The sequence below is a fragment of the Capsicum annuum genome, chromosome 6, assembly GCF_002878395.1.
Source record: "Capsicum annuum cultivar UCD-10X-F1 chromosome 6, UCD10Xv1.1, whole genome shotgun sequence".
Lineage (NCBI taxonomy): Eukaryota > Viridiplantae > Streptophyta > Magnoliopsida > Solanales > Solanaceae > Capsicum > Capsicum annuum.
Genome location: NC_061116.1, coordinates 200,921,992 through 200,945,504, shown reverse-complemented (window position 1 = coordinate 200,945,504; position 23,513 = coordinate 200,921,992). Strand labels below are relative to the sequence as shown.

At 34.5% G+C, this 23,513-nt stretch overlaps 1 long non-coding RNA gene across 1 annotated transcript; it reads right to left on the bottom strand.

Annotated features, from left to right (window-relative positions):
- Positions 1-10,478: 10,478 nt before the first annotated feature.
- LOC124885138 lies at positions 10,479-20,334 on the bottom strand. Its single transcript, XR_007056692.1, has 2 exons — positions 19,515-20,334; positions 10,479-12,349 (listed from the first exon to the last, which is right to left on the bottom strand). It is a non-coding gene; the product is annotated as an uncharacterized LOC124885138 (long non-coding RNA).
- Between the last annotated feature and the right edge of the window lie 3,179 nt (positions 20,335-23,513).

The window sequence follows — 23,513 nt, the reverse complement described above, 5'->3', positions numbered from 1 at the left end:
TTTTTATTTCATTTTCAAATAATATATGTTGATTTATATCTTCTTCTGTCCCGTCCCAATTTATCTGGCACTAATATAATTTTGATAGTCAATCAAATATTTTATGTTGACGTATCATTTTGTTATTCTTATTTTTCTAATACATAAATGACTTATAATAAGGAGTGATATAGTAAAATCATCTTCGAAAGATGAAAATTTAATTTAAAACGTTAAGAGTTAATTTCACATTTTATGTCTATTTTATTTTTTATTAAATATTATTTATTTTCTTAATACTTAGATGACTCATAATAATTAATTAAGAGAGGTTGATTATGTTATTACTATAAAAATTAATATAATTTTATCATATCCAATAGTAATCATCGATAATTCATCGAAATAGTATATTAATTAAATATGGGATGCTGTATTTGCATATGCAAAATATGTTATTATTAAACATTATTGGATAGTGCATTATATTTATGTTTCACAATAATAAATTTTACCATACATTTTTCTTTACTTCTTTTTAACTTGATACATATTGACCCAACAAAAATTCTAAGAAAATATTCATTAGAAATTTATTTTATTAAATTAAATTTATTTTTGCACTTTAAAAATTTAAAGTTAAGTTTAAATAATAGTATTTCTATATAATAAAAAAATAATTTTAAAATTTAAATTTACTAAAATAAATAAATAAATAAAAAGATTAATTTTCTATATAAAATTCAATTAAAATAATAAAATTTATTTACTTTAAATATTTAGTTACAATTAATTAAGATAATTTATTAGTTTGTCATGATTTATGGTGCACCGATAAAATTTTGAGAGTTGAATAGAACTTTTATTTATTTTTAAAAAAGTATTTTAGCTTGTTAATTATTGTGATTTATAATAATTTTAAGTAATTATCAAATAATATATTTACTCCTTGTGTCCCAATTTATGTGGCTTCGATATAATTTTGAGAATCAACTAAAATTTTTATATATACCTTTTAAATATTTTAAGTTGTTAATTATTATGATTTGCAGTACTTTTTCTTTTATCTCAATTTATGTGGCATTGCTAAAATATTGAGATGCTAAAATAATGAGAGTCAATAAAATTTCTATATGTCTTTTAAATATTTTAAGTTATTAATTATTCGTGGTAACAAATTAGTTTTGAACATGATATCCAATTAAATAAATAAATAAATTTTACTTCCAATATGTAGTTATAGTTAATTAATATAAATTAATAGAATATATTAAATATTTAAACCATTATGATGAAACAATAAAATTATTATATATTGGGGCATGGTATGTAATTAGGCGGGAATGGAGGAGTTTTTTTGGTAATTGCATGAGAGGTGGTCGAAACCACCTCTTCTATATAATAGAAATACCATTAGTGTTTTCAATAAAAAATATTCACATGTCAAATTAAACTTTCGTCAATCGCTTTTGATTAATGCCTTAAGAGTAGATCATGCAATTTCTAGTGTACACCCAAAAGCTAACCAAATTTGATAGAAAACAGGACACCATAAATGGGGATTTCATACCAGGCACATAATCCAAACAACCATGAGAATCTCATCAGTCTCGACTTAATTCTAGGATGTTGTTGAGCTATTAAAACAGGGGAAAATCTTATCTTTTACTGTTAGTTTGGTTGGCCTTTAAATGAGATAAAATGATGTTAGTCCAACCAAAACAGTCCATACATCAAAAAAAAGAAAACTACATACGTCTCACAACATGCTATAAAGAGTAACACATGCGGCCTATAACAGATCAACGTGGGTAGCTTAAATGCAATTATTATTGAAGGAAAAGGAGAGTGACAGGTGATTTTAGCTAAGATATATACACAATACACCTGATGATATCGATATGGTCTATAAAGATAAAATTGTCAAAGAACCTGACCATATATAACAAAGAAAGTGAAGATTTGAACTGAACAACAGCAAATCAAGATCCTTCAGAGAATTGAGACAGAGAACTATTCACCATCATGGTAGCTTAAATGTTCCAAGCAAAACTTCTACAACAACAAACACAGACATAGACTACTGGGAATTTCAAGAATAATTTCTTTTATGGCACATCTAAAAAGGCATCTTTTAACTTGCAACAACCAGTTTGCTCTATGAATTTAAGCACATTAGACCTTTTACCATATGTGAATTCCCTAAATAAGAGAAGCTAAATATTTTGCAAGAGAAAATCGAACAACTTGAGGGCAGTTACATAACTGCTACATTCGACACACTTAGACGATTTTCCTTAAACAAGAATAGAACGGTCTAAGTAAAAAAAAGCATCGTAAACATCAATTTTTGTCGTTTAAGTGTTAGGGTTCTAGACCTTTAGATCGCCACCATGAAAGGCACGAAACCTAGAGAGCAAAAACTCTAGAGAGAGAAATATTATTGACCATTATCAGAAAATCAAAAATCTCAATATCTTCTAGAAGTGTGTATTCCCACTTATTACAATTCAACGATAAAATAAAATCTGTGGAAAAAGAAAAAATAAATGTATGATGGGCCCGGGTCAAGTAGAAGAGTGGACCTGTCAAGTGGGCCTCCGTCAACACCCTCCTCAACCTGGAGGGCGTCAAAATTCCTAGCTTGCACAAACAAGATAGGTGGGATGGACCAGGCAAAAGCTTAGTCATGATGTAAACAATCTGGGCAGCAGATGGGACATGATGAAGAGAAATAACTCCAGAAGTAAGGCAATCTTTTACAAAATGACAATCAATCTCAATATGCTTTGTTCTCTCATGAAAAACCGGATTTCGAGCAATATGAAGAGCTGTTTGGCTGTCACAAAACACAGGAACAAGAGAAGAAATAGCTAAACCCATGTCAGCAAATAAACGAGTGAGCCAAACTACCTCAGCTACAACCTTACGTAAGGCTCTGTATTCAGTTCCAGCTGATGAAAGAGTAATAATAGGTTGTTTCTTGCTTTTCCAAGAAATGGGACATCCCCCAAATAAAATATAGTAACCAGTAACAGAGCGGTGAGACATAGGTCAACCAGCCCAATCAGAATCAACATATGCACAAAGATCAGCAGATGGAAAAGAGGGTACAAAAATTCCCTGATCTGGAGCATTCAGAAGATATCACAAAACATGCAAACCAGCAAGCAATTGAGGAGCACAAGGAAGTTACAAGAACTGACTCAGATGTTGAACAACAAATGAGATATCAGGTCTGGTATGTTGAAGAAAATTCAACTTACCAACCAAACATCTGAATAGAGTAGGATCAGGCAAAAGATCACCCATATCAGGGGTCAATTTAATCGTTGAATCCAAAGAGGAAGAGACAGGAGTGTAATGAGAACAGTTGAATTTAGTCAACAAATCAGTAGTATACTTACACTGGTTAATAAGAAACCCAGAAGAGTGAGCAGTAACTTCCAAACCCAAAAAATAATGAACTGGACCCAAATTCTTAATCTTGAAAGATTGATCAAGAAAAGACTTTAAGGCAGCCATCTCAGATAAATCAGAACTAGCAAGCAAGGTATAATCCACATAAATCACAAGAATCACCAAAGAGGAACTAGTAGCCTTAGTAAACAGAGAATAGTTATTTTTACTGGCAATGTAGCCTCTGGACAATAAGGCATCAAACAGCTTGGAAAACCACTGCTTGGAAGCTTGTTTGAGGCCATAAAGTGACTTCCTGAGCTTGCAAACCAAAGGTGCAGAAGAAGAAGGATAAGGAAATATGTGTTCATGAAAAACAACATTCCTAAAGTAAAAAATAGAGAAAGAAGAGAGATTGAGTAATTTTTAACCCTTCTTACCACAAGGGTAGCCTAGCAAGACACTTGAATGGATATTGGTTGAAACTTATCCCTACCAGGCTTAGAAGAAGCAGCATAGGATAAGTAACCAAAACACCTTAAAAGCACATAGGAGGGAGGAAAACCATATAATTTTTCAAAAGGAGAAGTGAGATTAAGAACAGTAGAGGGAACCTATTAATAAGGTAAGTGGCTGTTAAAACACAATCACCCCAGAATTTAAGAGGAAGATGGGACTGAATGAGCAAAACCCTGGAAACCTCAAGAATGTGTTTGTGTTTCCTTTCCACAACCCCATTTTATTGTAAGGTGTGAGGAATAGTGGTCTGATGAAGTATACCATTAGCAAAGAAGAATTATTGGAGGTCATTGCACTTTTCCAGCTTAAAAACATTATCAGATCTAAAATGTTGAACTGGGAGCTTGAAATGAACTCTGACCATATTGACAAAAGATCTAATAACAGAAGCAACACTACTCTTGGAAGATAACAGGTGAGTCTAGGTGACTCTAGTGAAATCATTAACCAAAGTTAAGAAATATCTAAAACCATCATATATGAAAGTATGGTAAGGACCCCAGATATCAATATGAATAAGTTAGAAAGGAGAGGAAGAATGGGTAGAGCTTAAAGGAAAAGGAAGTCTATGTTGTCTAGCCTTGGGACAAACATCATAATGAAAACTTTGGGAGTTAGAGAGTTTATCTGACAAATAAGGAATTGACTTCATTTCATGAAAAGGAAGATGGCCTAATTTTTTATGCCAAAACAAATCAGTTTTATTTATTTTACAGGAGTGATTACAATGAGACAATTCATTAGGAGAAGAACTAGTACTAGAAATAGTAAAAGAAGAGGAAAAATCCACATTGAAGTAGTACAACCTATTCTCAGCTTTACCAATTTCCAACTGCCTCTTCTGAAAAAGGCCCTGCAATACACATCTGGAGGCAGTAAAGAATGCAGTACAATTAAACTGAGTAAGAAACTTGTGGATGGAGATAAGATTAAGCTGGAAAGAAAGTACCAAGAGAATATTATGCAAGATAATATTTGACTAAAGCTATAAAGACCCAGTAGACAAAATCTTAACTCTGCATCCATTTGGTAGGTAAATAAGAATAGGAATGGAAAAGGGAAGTACATTAAAAAGGAGATGTTTAGAGGGAGTCATATGATTAGTAACTCTAGAATCAAGCTCCAGAATCAAGTATCCAAGGATTAGTGCCTAGTGAAGACACTGCACATGCATGAAATGCAATAGAAGTGATAGCAGAGTGATTGAACACACCTACAAAATGAGCATAACCAGACTCTGTGGGAATATGAGCTGCAGAATCAACAGGAGTAGAAGTACCATGATGAATTTGTTGGAGGTGCAGATAATGCTAAAACTGATCTTTGGATAGCTTATAATCACCCTCATGAAGAGAAAGGAAAGATGTTGTGGCATCAGCTAGATTGGCATTATTTTGCACAAGGCTAAAACTTTCTCCCCTTTAGTAAATTTAAAAACTGAGGGATATCCATGCAGTTTGTAGCATTTATCAATAGTGTGCCCTGACTTTTTGTAATACTTGCAAGAGAGTGAGGTCATGGAGATGGAGGTAGAGAACCTCTTAGCATCAGATAAATAGGGTCCAGAAGGATGTGAACTTTCTCTTTTAGGATCAGAAGGTGAAGAGAAATGAAAAATCTCTTTTAGCATCAATTTGGACCTTCTAAGAATAACCTCTCTCATATAAGGTAGTGGATGCATTGAAAGAAGCAGATTCACTAGAGAAACTAGGAATGGGAGCAGAAGTTTCATTCTGTTTCTCAAAATATTGTAACATGGAGTAAGAACGACTAAGAGAAGGGAGGTTTGGCATCATAAGCATATTGCTTCTGCAGTCTGAATATTTATCATTAAGTCCACTCAGAAATTGAAATAACTTCTGCTGTTCTATAAACTCTCCTAAGGCATCATACGTACACACAGGACCAACATAAGAGGAGTGCAACTCATCCCACAGACTATGCATACGTGTGAAATAAGAGGCTATGCTTGAGGAACCTTGAACGGTAGAGTTAATCTCTTTCTGAATCTGTATGTATTTGGTCCCATTTGATTGACCAAAATGTTCATTTATATCAGCCCAAATCTCCTTCGCAGTGTCAAAACTCATGACACTGGTGGACAATTCATGAGAGAGGGAGTTTATGATCCAAGCAATAATCATGTTATTATATCTCTCGTAAAAAGGAAAGTAGGGAGAGTTGGGTAAAGGAACGGAGATAGTCCCAGTAACTAACCCTAACTTATTCTTAGCAGAGAGAGCAGTTAACATGCTTTTCCTCCAAATAATGAAACCAGTTCCATCAAAAGGGGGAGCAACTAAACGAGAGTTAGATTATCCGACGGATGCAAGTAAAAAGGGTGAGTTGGGGAGATTGAGAACTCCTCAAACCCTTCAATAGTAGTGCTATTAGAAGAAGTAGTCATAGCTAAAAACTTCAAAACATAGCTATATACCAATCAACGAGCAATAAACATAAAATACACTGGAACAGGCACCAACACTCAGTGTAAAAACGAATGTAATAGTCAAAACATAAAGCAACAGAAATACCACCCTTCTTCACAGTCTGAAGAAGTAAGGCCTTCAAATCCAACGAAGATAGCAAAATAAAACCACCCAAAAACACCAGATTTCATCGAGAACATGAATAATTGTCGAAAAAATCTCCGGTGAAATCCTACATGGGTAGTATCGAAAGATAGATCAGGATGAGAGGATCTCAGATCCCTGCTCTGATACCATGTTAGGGTTCTAGACCCTTAGATCGCCGCCATGAAAGGCACAAAACCGAGAGAGAAAAAACTCTAGAGAGAGAAATATTATTGACCATTATCAGAAAACCAAAAATCTCAATATCTTCTAGAAGTGTGTATTCCCACTTATTACAATTTAATGATAAAATAAAATCTGTAGAAAATGAAAAAATACACGTTTCATGGGCTGGGGTCAAGTAGAAGAGTGGGCCTATCAAGTGGGCCTCCGTTAACATTAAGGCCTATGCTATCTTTTCTCAACGAACCAACAAACTGAGACGTCAACAAATATTCAAACAACAGGGACGACCGGCACAACATATTACAACACTAATTAAAGATTAAATGAAAAATATTCATCCGGGAGTAACTACTTGGAATAACATTTGAATCTTAAACAAAGCGAGAAGCTAAATCATCAACGGAGCATCAAAACGGTAAAAGAAAACACAATCAGAAACCTAACTAACACTTCAGATCTATCAATTCCTTAAAAACTATTATCTTTAACAAATAAACCTATCTTTGATAGTTGTCTCAGGTGTCAGTGTGGTGGGATGTCGGTGAGGAAGCGATGGAGTCGGGGTAATTTACGGTGGTTGACGGTGAAGCCGCCGTGATTGGGCCACCAAAAAACGGTGGGAGTCCATGTAGGAAAGAGACTAGAAAAAGTAAGGAGAAATTAAAACAAAAAGATAGTTTTGCCAGTGAAGGTTTTTTTTCCTGATTTATAGTTCTCATATTCACAGTTGTTTTAGTAAGGGCTCGTTTGTTACGGGATAAGGGATAACTGATTTTGAAATTAATTTTTAATTGAATTTATTTCATATTTGATTGAAATATAATTATATATGAAATAACTTATTTTGAGTTTAGTTATCTCAAAATTGTGTGTTATTTTTATTTCATATTAGAGGGAGTTGATTAAACATGACATATAGCGGTTACAACTTATTGAGGATATGATGCTAGAGAGGAAGATGTGAAGAACGTGGATTAGAGTAGAGTATCCGTGAATAGGAGTGTGTCTTTAATAGTACGAAAGAGTATTTGGTTTGTATTTGTGCATATAGTCGGTGAGTTATGTGCATGTCTTGTAGTCCCTTGTTCATTATGTTTTGGTAATGCTTGTGATTTTCTGATAGATTGTGTATAGCATTACTTTGTAGGTGTTCTGTCTCTTTTTTTTTTTTTTTTTATGATATATTGGTGTGTTGTCTCATTTTTGTTTGTTGTTTCTATCTTTTCTATTATTGTTATTTATCTTGAGTCGGGAGTTTATCTACTTCGTCTGAGATAGTGATATGGACTACGTACACTTTATCCTCTTCAGACCCCATTTTGTGAGAATACATTAGGTATGTTGTTGTTGTTGTATTTTTATCCCATATTGTGAGTGTGATGACTAATCTCAAAAAAGTTAATTTCGAGATAACTTATTCCTAACCAAATAATCCCTAAGTTTTAATTTTTTTTTTATCCTCCTTCCTTTTTAGTTGTCATGATTCAGTTTCAAAAGTTAGTTTGGCAAATTTTAAAATTAAATTTGATTAGATTAACTTACTAATTTTTTAAAAGCAAAATTTGGATACTAAAAAGATTATAGGATAAGTACTATAAGTTGTAATTTTCTCACATCAATATAATAAAAACTGTATCTTAAAAGACTGACCAAAGTTCATATTAATTAACTCGAATAAAGGAAATTATAACAAGTAAAAAGAATTACAAAAAGATTCTTACATTATTTTTAGTAGGTGTAATAAATCAACAAATTTCTTTCCAATTGAGCATGTTCCTATTGGATGCTTTTGATTCAAATTCTTTTTTGGATGCTTTTGATTCATATTTTTTTTAAAAAAATAAAAATTATGTAAATTAAACTACATATGTAAATAAATTGATCACTTAAAATATATTATTTTTTAAATTATATTGTCAACATTAGTTAGCATAAAAATTCAATGTTATTTCAATTGAGACTGATCTATATAACAAAAAAAAATAATATATGTATTGTGATTAACTTAACTACCCAATAGGCTCGAAAATACATGCAAAAGAGTATTTTTTAAGTTTGACTTTATAGTGCCTAATATGAACATTTTATAACTAATAGTCGTAAGACTACTCTTACAGTTTCTTGGCCTTCAACGTATGCAAATATTTAGTGTTGCCTGTTTCATTATAGTATTATTCTCTTGTAGTATTGCCCAGCCACAATAGTTATTCTTTCATCTTCATCTATTATCTTTTCTACTTTTGTTATATTTTTTCTTCATTAATTTTTGTCTAAGCCCAGGTCTAGTGAAAATAACCTCTTCACCTTATTTCTGAGGTAAAAATATAATCTGCATATATTATATCCTCTTCAAATTTCACTTTATGGTAATACACTATATTAGTACTATATAGAAGAGCGAGTAGCAGGTCTAAGAAGCAAGCAGACGACGGTCGACAAACCTGCTTCTAGCTGTCTGCTTGCTTTGTGATTTTACTATATCATCCCTAATTAATTATTATATGACATTTACATATTAAAAAATTAATACAGTTTCACTACTTCAATCGTGTTACTATATGTAAGTGTGAGTAGCATTTGTTGGAAGCAGACCACTGGCGTTTGTCATGCTTGCTTCCACCTATCTGCTTGCTCCGTAATTTTAGTATATCACTCCTAATTAATTATTATATGACATGTACGTATTAAAAAATTAATAAAATTTATTTTTTAAAAAATAAAGTAGATTTTATGACATGTCTGCTTCAGCTGCTTTAATCATAATTTTGCTATATCACCCCTAAGTAATTATTATAAGTCATCTAAGTATTAAAAAATTAATAACATTTAATAAAAAGGTAAAATTAGCATAAAAATGATAAATTAACTCTTGATGTTTTAAATTAATTTGACATCTTATATGAGGCTCACTGTCACACCCTTTTTTTAACCCCAAAAAGATTTCAATTTAATGTTCGAAAGGGTTTTCATTATTAAAGTGACAAAAAATGAAAAATTTGTTTCGAAAAGGATTATTTACATTTAACTCAGAGTCGCCACTTGGCATGATTGGGTGTGCCAAGTCACCTTTGGAAAATTCTTTTCGAAATGATTTGACTCTTAAAAAGACTGGTTTGCGAACAGAGATTCCGGCTAAGGAATTCTATTGATCGAGGGGAAGGTGTTAGGCACCCCTCAATCCCGTGGTTCGACCACGACCGCTTGGTGAAGCGTATCGGTTAATTCTGACACTATAATGTACAAACCACACAAAAACACGTAAAACAATCAAATAAACAAACAAAATAAAAATGAATCAAAAGTACAGTGTCCAGTCCAATTTATACAGTCCAAAATAGAAAAATGCAAAAATAAACCCTATCTAACCTACACTAATACTAACTACGCTCCCGTGCTTTATCCGATGCCTCGGGCCTTCATCGCGAACATCCTCCAAGTATATAATACGTTGGGGCATTCCCCAGTGAATAAGTACAATGTGACCTCGGGGCATTCCCCGGAGAATAAGTACAATGTGACCTCGGGGCATTCCCCAGCTAATGAAAACATTTTTCAAATGCAAGAAAATCAAACTACTCAACGAAATTTCAAACACTCAACAAAAACACGAGTCCTAGACTTTGCCTACCCAAAACCTACGATTTGCCTACCAATCCTTGGTCTAATACATGATACTATCAACGTTCAACATCAACAATGAATCAAAATACCACAATATTCACTTTTTACCAATTTTCGATCCCCACCCCCAAATTCAACTCAAGGTTCCAACGTAATAATTCACAATTGCTACTTTCAACAATCCATTATCAATAACAATGAAACCAAACAAAAAAAATAATATCATCAAAATATTCATAGCATGCTTCACACCAAACAATCACACATATACGATGAAATTGAAATAAGAACGAGATAGAATTGGACCTTAATTTTATTTCAATTCGGGTATTTAGTTAGAGCTCTAAACACTAGCCTCGAATCAACAATCTCAATCCGAACCCCAACATGGTAAAGCCTTCACTGTTTTTTTGCCAACCCGAACCCGATTTAGAAACTCGACACAAACAAAATCCAACTCGAGTTAAAACCCCAACTTTCAAACCTAAATTCCCAAATAATTTTTAGAGCTCGAGACAGTGTTAACTTTGACAAGGAAACGTCGTTTTCCAACGATGAAAAGGTCGACGAATAGTGTCAACGAGCCGCTGTTGCTCTTCTCTCTGCATTTTTCTCTTCCCCGATGATCTCTCTCTCAAACTTCTGATCAAACTCCCATTGTTTTCTTTGCCCGATCCCCCCTTCAATTTGTATGCGTTTGTGGATCTCGTGAGGTCAGTGACGATGGAAGTGTGTTTGTATATCGGCTGTGAGAGTGTGTGTTTACTGTGAGGTCAATTGGAGTGTATCCTGTGTGTCATCTCCTCTCCCTTTTCTGCCTAATCTCTCTCACCCCCACCCTCTATCGATCTCTTCCTCTCTCTATCCCTCACTCTTTCCATGGAAATTGTGTGTGTGAATCTTCCACGATCAGCGAGGACTGAGTAAAAGCTGTGTGGGTATCAATTGAGAGTGGTGAGTGTATGTTCTGTTATTCGCTCCTCTCCAAGGAAAAGGAAGTGTGTGCTTATGGTGTATCGTGAGGATAAAAAAAAATGGAGTCTATGTTTCCCTGGCGTGCGTATTGTCATTCAAGGAAAATTGGAGAGTGTATGTATATAAGATGATGACAAAAAATGTGACCCCCTTGTGTATATCTCTTCCTGGAAGGTTCCTTGTGGGCCCCTCTTTTGTTATGAAAAGGAATAATAATAATAATAAAAAAGATGTGAGTGGGTATGTGAGTAGGGGTGGGGGTGGTGAGGTGTCCGTTTTTAATTGGAGAGGTTGTTAGGATGGTTAAAACAAGATAAAATTTTGTTAGGGAGTTTGTTATTTTTGTATTTTTGTGGGGTATGATTTCATGGTTGCGGGGTACACGATAGGATAAGCCGATAAGGTAAAAAATGAGTAAAAGTGATATCGGGGAGGGACAAAATTAGGTGTCTACACATGCCCCCTTTGAATGTAAACACGAAGTGTTTTCAGATAAAGAAGTAGACAACAAGATAAAATTTTGTCCCGATAATTATTCAGAGAAACAGAAGGAAAAAGACCAATCAGGTCTTGACTTAGGACATCCTACCTACTCAAGTTATGAAGGAAACCAATCTCAGATACTTCCAAGGGAAGGAGAAGGACTACACCGAGTTGGAGAGTCGATTGAGGCCTCATCAAGGTTCTGGTTTGCGGCTCTGTTATTACATCAAAAATGAAAATTACAAGTTAAAACATAAATGAAATTACCAAATCCTATCAATGCAGCTTATGTTTGGCTCTTGACTTGAGTTTCATCACCCTATTCTTTAGACGGGCTCCTGACTTGCAATTTCTTCAACTTGTTGCTTGGATTTCCATCTCCTCACCCTGTTTTCCAGGCGGGTTCCTGACTTGTTATTTTCAATCTGTTGACTTTCAATTTCTTCACCTTGTTTCTTGACTTTCAACTTCTTCACGCTATTCTTCAAGCGGGCTCCTGACTTGCTATTTTTCAACTGTTGACTTTTAATTTCTTCCTCTTGTTGCTTGCCTTTCGACTGTTTCACCTTGGTTCTTGACTTTCCAAGTATTCGCCCTGTTCTTCAGGCGGGCTCCTGAAATCACATCAAAACTAAAAAGAAAATTATCCCAAACAAAGATTATTATAAAGAGAAATTCCGTTTGCCAAAAAAGTAAAGTTTCAAACAACAAGAATTAAATTTTTGCCCCAGTTTATCATCAGAAAACTTTTGTGAAAGGCACATCTAATCAATACTACTTGTATGTTGCGATGATTTGACTAGAAAGTGCATTTTCTAGGAATCAAGGGGGTGACTCGACTAAAAAGTACGTCTTCTAGGAATCAAAGGGAATGACTCAACTAAAAGGTACGTCTCATAGGAATCAAGGGGATGACTCGACTAAAAGGTACGTCTTATAGGAATCAAAAGGAGTGAATCGACTAAAAGGTACGTCTTCTAGGAATCAAAGGGAATGACTCGACTAAAAGGTACGTCTTCTAGGGGTCAAGGGAAATGACTCAACTAAAGGTACGTCTTACAAGAATCAAAGGAGATGACTCGACTAAAAGATGTGTCTTCTAAGGTTCAAGAGGAATGACTCGACTAAAAGGTACGTCTTATAGGAATCAAAGGAACGACTAGACTAAAAGGTACATCTTCTAGGGGTCAAGGGAAATGACTCGACTAAGAGGTGCGTCTTCTAGGGGTCAAAGGGGAATAATTCGACTAAAAGGTACGTCTTATAGGAATCAAAGGGGATGAATCAACTAAAAGGCACGTTTTACTAGGAATCAAGGGGGATGACTCGACTAAAGGTATGTCTTATAGGAATCAAGGGATGACTCGACTAAAAGGTACGTCTTATAGGAATCAAAGGGAATGACTCGACTAAAAGGTACGTCTTCTAGGGGCTAAAGGGAATGACTCGACTAAAAGGTACGTCTTATAGGAATCACGAGAGATAACTCGACTGAAAGGTGCTTCTTATAGGAATCAAGGGTGATGACTCGACTAAAAGGTACGTCTAATAGGAATCAAGGGTGATGACTCAACTAAAAGGTACGTCATATAGGAATCAAAGGGGAGTGACTCAACTAAAAGGTACGTCTTATAGGAATCAAAGGAGATGACTCGACTAAAAGGTACATTTCATAAGAATCAAAGGGAATGACTTGACTTAAAAGTACGTCTTCTAGGAGTGAAGGTTCAGTTTAAGAAGTGTATCACCCAGCAAATGAAAATTGAAATCCCTGGACAAGAAAGTGTGTCTCCAAGGGATATAAGATGATGAATTTTTACCATGATTTAATTATCAAACTTGTGCAGCAACATTGCTTCCTGTATTTGTAAAAGTTAGAAATTACGGGCCTTGATGTTTAGGCTTTGAAACCCTTGATTTGAAGGTAACATGTGTTCCTATTTCATGTAAAGAAAGGTTGTGAGTTTAAAAGCATGGTGGCTGATTTATGACTTTGGCTTTCGTGGAAAACGCTTTTGCTGTCATCACATTTAATTTTGCTTCCAACCATTAGCCTGTGTCATTGACTTGCTGCTTCATTGACCAAACTCAAATTATTAAGAGTGACTGAGACAAGCACAACATCTCTGCTTTGACATGCTTTCAGATAAACCCCTTGAAACCTTGGTATTTCATGAGTTCCCAAACTTATTTGTTGACAAAACTTTCTGCTTGCCTCATCTCTTTCATATGCTAGCTTTGTCTTGCTTTGTGTAATTAAAGAAGCTGGTAGCCAGTTTTGAAATATTTTCTCACTTGTTTCGACATGGACTTGACTCAAAGACAAGAAAGAAAAAAAATGACAATGATTTTATTTGGATAACTGACTCAATAAAATAAAAATAAAATAAAGAGAAGAAAAGACAATGAATGTCTCCATTTGAAAAAAAAATGAAAAATTTATCTAGAAATGACATTTAACTCTAATGATTATGCTATGCATTTTGGATTAAGCTGTCTGATCTTTCCATCCAAACTTTCTACCAATTGTTGTTGAGTTAACTGGGCTTGAAACTGAGTTGTTTCCTTAGGTTAATTGCCTTTAAGACCTCATTTAGCTAGTGACACCTTGAGGGGTTTTTGCCAACAAGCCTCTCTCATTTTCTTTTTCTCATCTCACCATTGCCTTACGGTGTTCGTAAGGGTTTTTCACCAATGAGACTCTCTTATTTTCATTTCTCTCAACTCGCAGTCGTCTTACAGTGCCCGTGACGGTTTTAACTGATAAGACTCTTATTTTTATCTCTCTCAACTTACCATCGTCTTATGGTGCCCGTGAGGATTTTCACTAATAAGACTCTCATTTTTATTTCTCTCTTGATTCCTTATGCTAAGAAAGACAAGTAGTTCCCAAATGCATCATTATATCCCTTGCATGTTTAGCCTTAACATCCTCAAAGATTGATCTGAAGGTCTTTCTTTGGTTGTAACTTGGCTTTTGGAAAGGGTTAGAAAGAAATGATGACATGAGGCCCAAACGACACTTGAAGTGGGGTAGGATTTACAACTTTTGGAATCGACTCAAATAATGAGGATTAACTCATGCCCTAGTTTCTTTTGATGGGGCAATTCTAAAACTTTATTTGGTTGAACCGAGGCCAGAGTAGGGCAGCCTACGTATTTCACATCCACGAGAGGAGAATCAGGTCACGTGTAGTTCGACAGTTTGTTCTTTCACTTGATTCTATTTTTTTTCTTTTGTTGACTCTTTTTCTCTTTGAGACTTTTCTGACTTTATTTTTCTTGACACTCATCTTTTCTTTCTTTTTTGACACATTGTTTTTGAATTTTGTTGACTCTATCTTGATTCCAAAAGAGGGGTATGAAGAAAATAACACTAAGGCCCAAATGGGGTAAACAAAGGATTACACAATGTTTGGATAGCAGAATGAAATGCCTTCGTCATATCAATTCTTAAAAATGCTAGTACATAGCATGCAATGCGAAAGTGCATGATCAAGATAACTTATGAAATGTTTTACAACACTAACTTGCCCCGAGCATGTGTGCCACCTCTTTTTCTACACTTGCCTAGCATACAACTCTATTTTGTTGTACATTCCTCATGCTGAAGGACTCATGACTTCGCGGAGCTAATTTTCTTCCTATTCCTTTTGACATAGGATCACACATTCACTACTTAACCTAATTGAGATGTGTCTTTCAATTGATGACCAAGTTATTCTCACGATTCTTAAAATAATAGCCTTAATTTTCAAAGAAGGCTTCAATTTGATCACCAAATGCCCCAGCACTCTATCTATTTTCTCAGATGTTCTCTTTTTCTAACTTTAACCCTCTGATTCAATGTTCATGCTTAAACTGGATTTTAAGATTTGACTGTAAATTTCACTAGCATGTCATGTCACTAGAGTCAACATAAAATGTACTATGTAAAGTAAACAAACAAACAACACATATTTAAAACACAAAGAAAAATGGGACACTTCATTTAATAAAAATGAAAGATGGTAGGGTTTTAACATAACGACAAAGGGACAAAAAAAGATAGATCCGGAACTACAACCCTAAAATAATTCAGATAACAGAAAATAAAATAAAACAAACTATCAGACCTCTTCCTAGTAGGGAGGGGTGACTTCTCAATTGCTCAGCCTGACATCTTAGCCACTGGTTTGCATATCAGCATGACTAGAGCTTTTTTCACTGTCAATGTTCTGCACCATAATTGATTTATCTTAAATCATCTTTTCAATTTCTCTTTTCAAAGCACGACAATCTTCAATACTGTGACCCTGAACATCAGAATAATATACACATCGTACATTAGGATCAAAACTTCTTGAATGTGGATCAGAAGTATACCCAAGGATAGGAGTGATCATGCCTTTCTGTACCAATCTCTGGAATAAACTGGCATAGGATTCCCCAATAGGAGTGAAATTATATTTTTCCTTCCTCCTCTTTACAAACTCTGGCCTTGGATGAAACTTGGATTTAAAGGCTCCTTGGTAAATTTGTGGGGGTCGAGGATGATGTTGAGGGACAGGTGCATGCCATTATGAATAAGAAGATAGATGAGCATACAATTGTGCATTGTTCAAAGGTTATTGAGGAAGTGGAATGGGATTTCTTGGATTTTGGGGAAAGAAACCTTGTTGCAAGTGGTTATGTGGATCTAATATGTAAGCTCAGGGTTGAGGCTGACAGTATTGGTGGGTTGGACCTCTCAAACTCTGCTTTGGCCCTGGTATGATAATAGGTGCATTTTCCTTCTTCTTTCCTTAAGTTTTCCTTGGTTGATTGCAATGTCGTCCCAAATGTTTCACAAAATCCTTCTGTCCATCAGGCTTCCCAAATTTTGATGTCTCAAAGCTGGGAGGTAGGTTAACACTTGAAGACATGCCCCAGTTTTTATATGAAACATTTTCATAGCCTATAAGTCCAAGGGAATTTTTCATATCATTTTCTATACTTTTAACTTTCCCAACCACTTTCTCTAGCTCTTCTAGCATGCTAAGCTTCTTAGTAAGAAATTTTGGCAGTCCACTTAATTTAACGGTAGGCTCAAGAGTATAACAATGATCATCAAGAGTATTGAACGTGGATTCACTAGTGGACTGGAGAAGCACAATTGTTGGATTGATAGTCAAAGTGGAAGTCTTAGTAGAAGGTTGAGCAACAAAAGCACAGACGGTATGTGGTGCTGTGAATGTGGTAGACTTATACTGAGGAGCTAAAGAAAGAGTGGTAGAAGTATTGAGGTGCATTTGATGTGGAATGAATTCCGAGGCATGCTGTGGTGTATCAACAACAGTAGGAAACTGACTTTGCGATTTTAGTGGAAGACTCAAGGTATTTGCAGGGTCAAAAGTGGAGAACGGAGGTGGAGGCAGCCCACTGGCCCAAGCTTGATACATTTCCATCATTTGTTGTCTCAGTCTCAAATTCTCTTCCTTTAAATTCTCAATTTCCTAACTCTTTATTTCATCCATGGTGCCACTCTCTATAACCTTGTTGGACACAACTAAACCTTTCTTGAATTTGGTGTGATATGGAGGACCAGCCAAGAAGCCACAAACCAACCACCTTAAACTAACTGAACAAGAGGCAACAAATATGTTAGAGTTCAACATTTTTTCAAAACTTTTTTTTTTTAAAAGATCACCGAATCCAAGAAGGGCGCCTACGTATCTCACTCCCGAGAGAGGAGAATCAGGTATACGTAGTTCAGTCGTGCCAAAATAGTCAATTGAACTCTTTGTTTTCTTTTTTTTTTCTCGAAACTTTAAAAAGAAAAGAAAATAACAATTTGTCAAAAGAATTGACGAAAATGTTTTGAATTTTTCAGCTTTAACATCCCTATACAAAGTGAAATCTGTGATTACCAAAGAAAATCTTTTTGGGTTTTCAGTTTTAAATTTCATATGAAAATGGAACTTGAACCTATTAAAGAAAAATCTTTTGTAGTTTTCTTTTAGAGATGTATATGAAACACCTACTCTAAGTGAACAGTGAAGAAAATCTTTTTGAATTTTTTTTAAATACGATCCCCGAACCAATAATAGGTTGTCTACGTATCTCACATCCTGAAAGAGGAGAATCAGGAGTGCATAGTTCGTCCAGATTGGACAATTAAGGATTAAATAACAAACTAAACCCTGAATTGAGAGACACGACTAAAGACAGACGAATAAAATCTTTTTTGGGTTTTTAATTAGAAACTAACACCAACAACTATGAAAGAAAAAATCTTTTTGATATTTTCATCATATAAAAATGTACAAAGCTCCTATTGAAAGGAGAAAATATTTTTTTTTGTATTTTTTGATTGTGAATACTTACTAAAGAAATAAAAGGAAAATCTTTTTAACGTTTTTAATTTTTGGGCAAATGAGTGCAAAAAGTAAAAAATTCTTTTTTTTTTGAATTGTGAAAAACAAAAGCCATAAAGAACCCTAAAAACTACCAAATCTTTTTTTTTTTCACTCTTGTTTTTCTTTCTTTTTTTTTCAACAATTTCTTGCCTATACACTTTGCTTTTAACTCATGCTTTTATCCAAATCAGTCTGTCAAATGACTTCATTACCCTCAAAGATGCAACATTTACCACGTAGCTAGATCTCAATATAATGCAAATAAGCATGACCTAAAGGCTGACCTGCATTGGGGTTCGCTAACAAGGTTGTTCGGGGGAGCGTATGGTCGATAGTGGCTGCGCTAGCTTTTCACCCACTCCATACCAGCCGACGGCTCTCCCTCCTAAAAAATAAGGGTGACTCAACTATAGGTCGTGTACACAGCGTGTACTAAAAAACTTGTTGCAGAAAGAATTGACTCGGGTTATGCAAATGATGCCAGATATAACACATTCCCCTCGGTGTTAAGGTTCGAAAGGGTTTTAATTATTAAAGTGACAAAAAATGAAAATTTTGTTTCGAAAAGGATTATTTACATTTAAACTCAGAGTCGCCACTTGGCATAATTGGGTGTGTCATGTCACCTTTGAAAAATTCTTTTAGAAATGATTTGACTCCTAAAAAGACCGGTTTGCAATCCGGCTAAGGAATTCTGTTGACTAAGGAGAAGGTGTTAGGCACCCCTCGATCCCGTGGTTCAACCACGGTCGCTTGGTAAGCGTATCGGCTAATTTTGGCACTATGAATGTACAAACCACACAAAAACACGTAAAACAATCAAACAAAATAAAAACGAATCAAAAGTACAGTGTTCAGTCCAATTTATACAGTCCAAAATAGAAAAATGCAAAAATAAACCCTATCTAACCTACACTAATACTAACTACGCTCCCGTGCTTTATCCGATGCCTCAGGCCTTCATCGAGAACATCCTCCGAGTACATAATACGTCGGGGCATTCCCCGGCGAATGAATACATTTTTCAAATGCGAGAAAATCAAACCACTCAACGAAATTTCAAACACTCAACAAAACCATAAGTCCTAGACTTTGCCTACCCAGAACCTACGATTTGCCTACCAATCCTCGGTCTAATACATGATACTATCGACGTTCAACATCAACAATGAATCAAAATACCACAATATTCACTTTTTACCGATTTTCGATTCCCACCCCCAAAATTCAACTCAAGGTTCCAACGTAATAATTCACAATTGCTACTTTCAACAATCCATAATCAATAACAATGAAAACAAACAAACAAAATAATATCTCACCAAAATATTCATATCATGCTTCACACCAAACAATCACACATATATGATAAAACTGAAATGAGAACGAGATAGAATTGAACCTCAATTTTATTTCAATTCGGGCATTTCGTTAGAGCTCTACACACGAACCTCGAATCAACAATCTCAATTCGAACCCCAACATAGTAATGCCTTCACTATTTTTTTGCAACACGAACAAAATCCAACTCGAGTTAAAACCCCAGCTTCCGAACCCAAATTCCCAAACGATTTTTAGAGCCCGAGACAGTGTTAACTTCGGCGAGGAAACACCATTTTTTGACGATGAAAAGGTCGCCGAATAGTGTGAACGAGCCGTTGTTGCTCTCCTCTATGTGTTTTTCTCTCCCCTGACGATCTCTCTCTCAAACTTCTGATCAAACTCCCATTGTTTTCCTTGCCCGATCCCCCCTTTGATCTGTATGCATGTGTGGATCTCGTGAGGTTAGTGATGATGGAAGTTTGTTTGTATATCGGCTGTGAGAGTGTGTGTTTACTGTGAGGTCAATTGGAGTGTATCCTGTGTGTCATCTCCTCTCCCTTTTCAGCCTAATCTTTCTCGCCCCCACCCTCCATCGATCTCTACCTCTCTCTATCCCTCACTCTTTCCATGGAAACTGTGTGTGAATCTTCCAAGACCAGCGAGGACTGAGTGAAAGCTTTATGGGTATCAATTGAGCGTGGTGAGTGTATGTTCTGTTATTCCCTCCTCTCCATGGAAAAGAAAGTGTGTGCTTATGGTGTATCGTGAGGAAGAAAAAAATGGAGTCTATGTTTCCCTGGTCTGCATATTCTCATTCAAGGAAAATTGGAGAGTGTGTGTATATAAGATGATGACAAAAAACGTGACCCCCTTGTGTATATCTCTTCCTGGAAGGTTCCTTGTGGGCCCCTCTTTTGTTATGGAAAGGAATAATAATAATAAAAAAAATGTGAGTGGGCACGTGAGTACGGGTGGGGTGGTGAGGTGTCCGCTTTTAATTAGAGAGGTTGTTAGGATGGTTAAAACAAGATAAAATATTGTTAGGGAGTTTGTTATTTTTGTATTTTTGTGGGGTATGATTTCATAGTTGAAGGGTACACGATAGGATAAACCGATAAGGTAAAAAAATGAGTAAAAGTGATATCGAGGAAGGACAAAATTAGGTGTCTACACTCACTTAAAAAAATAAATTCACAAGTATTTTTTATAATAATTTTGTTATATCACTTCTAGTTAATTATTATGAGTCATTCAAGACATGTCGATTTCTCTACTTCAATCGTGAGTCATTCAAGACATGCCGATTTCTCTACTTCAATCGTGATATTTGATTGACTCTCGAAATTATATCAGTGTCTCTTAAATTGAAATAGAAAAAAATATTATAATTCACAATAACTAAAGAATTAAATTACTTTTAAAATATAAATTGACTATCAATATCACAAAAGTTTGAACAATAAAAGTATTATAAATTACAATAGCAAACAATTTAAAATAGTAAATTATAATGTCGAAAAAGTATTACAAATTATAATAGCCAACAACTTTAAAATAATCGGTACCTAGTATATATATATATATATATATATATATATATATATATATATGTTATTATTCTTATAATATCAACATTTCATAATATATATCTAGACAAAAAATGTACTATGTAGGTATGTATTGTGTTTTTTGTGGGCACATTTTTCTCATTGGCCCCTACCATGTGGGACCTTCTTTCTAGAATTTAAATTAGCACAAAGATAACTTGCAACTTTCTATGTTTAGACTTGTGAATGTACCTATTAATGGGAGTATAAGTTTATAGATATTAATTGTGCAAAAATTTAATTTACTTTCTAAGTTGTAATCGAATAGATGAGATCTCTTTATCGTTACTTAAAAGTCTCGAATTAATTTTAAAAGTGAAAAAACTCTTTAAAGAGTGCTTATGATTTTATAAGGAAAAAATTTGAATTATAATTCATCTGATCAATCTTTTTAAGTCAATTTATTTTTAAAAGTAAAATTTTATCGTAAGCACAAAATTTTATCGTAAGCACCTTTGGAAAAAACATAATTAAAAAATAATAATTTATGTTTGACTAATCAATTTAAAAATCACATTTCTCAATATCAAAGCAACAATTTGTGATTAATTATTCAACCTTTTTTTTAAAAATCTTCTTATGACTATGACTTTTTAAAAACATTAAAAATCTTGACTTAAAATACCTTTTTTGTGTTTTCTAAAATATTACTGAGTCAAATTTAACACTAAAAATTACTAATTTTCTTTTAGGAAAAAACAAATTCAATGTGGATTAGGCTCTTTCTTAAATTTCATAAATTAAATTGGGATTATCTAACCAAAATTTTATAAAGTTGATTCCCTTTTGGATAAGAAAATTTGGAGATTTATCTAATAATATTTCTACAACCTTCGACTCTTACCAAACATTTGTTCACTCTTAGGATATCTCTTAATGATATTAAAAAAATGATAAAATAATCATATTTCAATTTTAAACAAGTTAAAATCAGTTATATAAAATTTGACCTTAGAAGTAAACTGAGAAAAATATTAGTATAAATTAAATAAAAAGTAATCACTACTTTACCACTAATTTAGAATTTCTTATATTTTCTTAGCGTCTCCAAAAGTTGGATTACCTAAATGTCCAAACAACTCTTTGGTGAGACTTATATTAAATTTAATTTATATGCATCAACAATATTAATGAATTTGTACAATTTATATGCATCGACAATATTAATGAATTCGTACATGTTAAGTATAATTTGATCGATAATTTATTTATTTATTATTTTTATAAAGTAATCCATTTAGATTATTTTTATATGCATCTTTGTTTTCTTTAGTGTAACAATATATAACATATTAAGCGAAAATGTATATCTTCTTCAAATACTTATATATTTTTTGAAACCCCGGATAAACCGCAACTACTATAACCTCTGTCCTATGGGTGAGTACTTTGTGTGCATTGGATTAACCTCCTCTGTGTAATAGACTGCAAACTGCACTGAACAAGTCCTGTGCGACAAGCTAGACTTAGAAGGTATTGACAAGGGATCAAACTCAAGTTATCGGTGTGGATAACCACCCTTCCAAACTAAGTGAGCCATCCCAAAGGACTAGTTAGAATTTAGTAATCAAATAGGTTCCTAAAGCTAAAAATACAAGAAAAGCAATCTTAAATATTTTTCTTAATGAATATGTCAAATCAACTAAAAGAAAACGGAGTGAGTACATTTCAAATTCCAATGGAAAGAAACAAAGGAAATTGATACGTAGGAAAGTAATAATTCTAGCAAAAGTTGTTTCCGACATTAGATGCTGGAGGAATCTCAAAATGTCAAATCCTTGCTACCCCTTTGACCAAATATTTCCTACACAAGAAGAGCTCAGCATAAATCTTTTCTACCTTACGATCCACATCGTGTAAAAAAACATGAGTTATGCCTTTCCCTTTCCTATTTCTGGCCATAACAGTTGCTGAATAAATAGCTGTCATTCTACCTGGTGCTTCTGCAAAATAGCCTCGTGGTTTGGGAATGGGCCCGGGTTACAGGTGTTCTGTGGGCAAAAAATCAATGGATGTATACCAGTGAGGTTGGGGATCATCCCAGTATTTTTTGTTTAAATATTTGTGGCCATTTGAGTAGACAATAGGGCAAAACGGAGTGAACAGGGCTTTATCAGGCCAAACGGGGGTGCTATAGCCCACGATTTCAGGGTTGAGCCCCAGGTAAGAGTGTGATGTGGGCCAAAATTGACCAGGGCATGGCAGGAAGGTTGAGGATTGTCCCAGTATGATCCGTTTAAATTGTCGTGACCATTTAGGCAGACAAATAGGTAAAACAGCACGAATGAGGCTTTTTCAAGCCAAATTGGTGTGATATAGCCCCCAATTTTAGGGGTGAGCCAAGGGTCTGATCGTGCTGTGTTCCAAAAAATAATTGGGGTGTGCCAGGGAAGTTGAGGATGTAGGGGATCATCCTAGTGTGGTCCGTTTAAATTTTTGTGGCCATTTGGGTGAACACAATGGGTGAAACG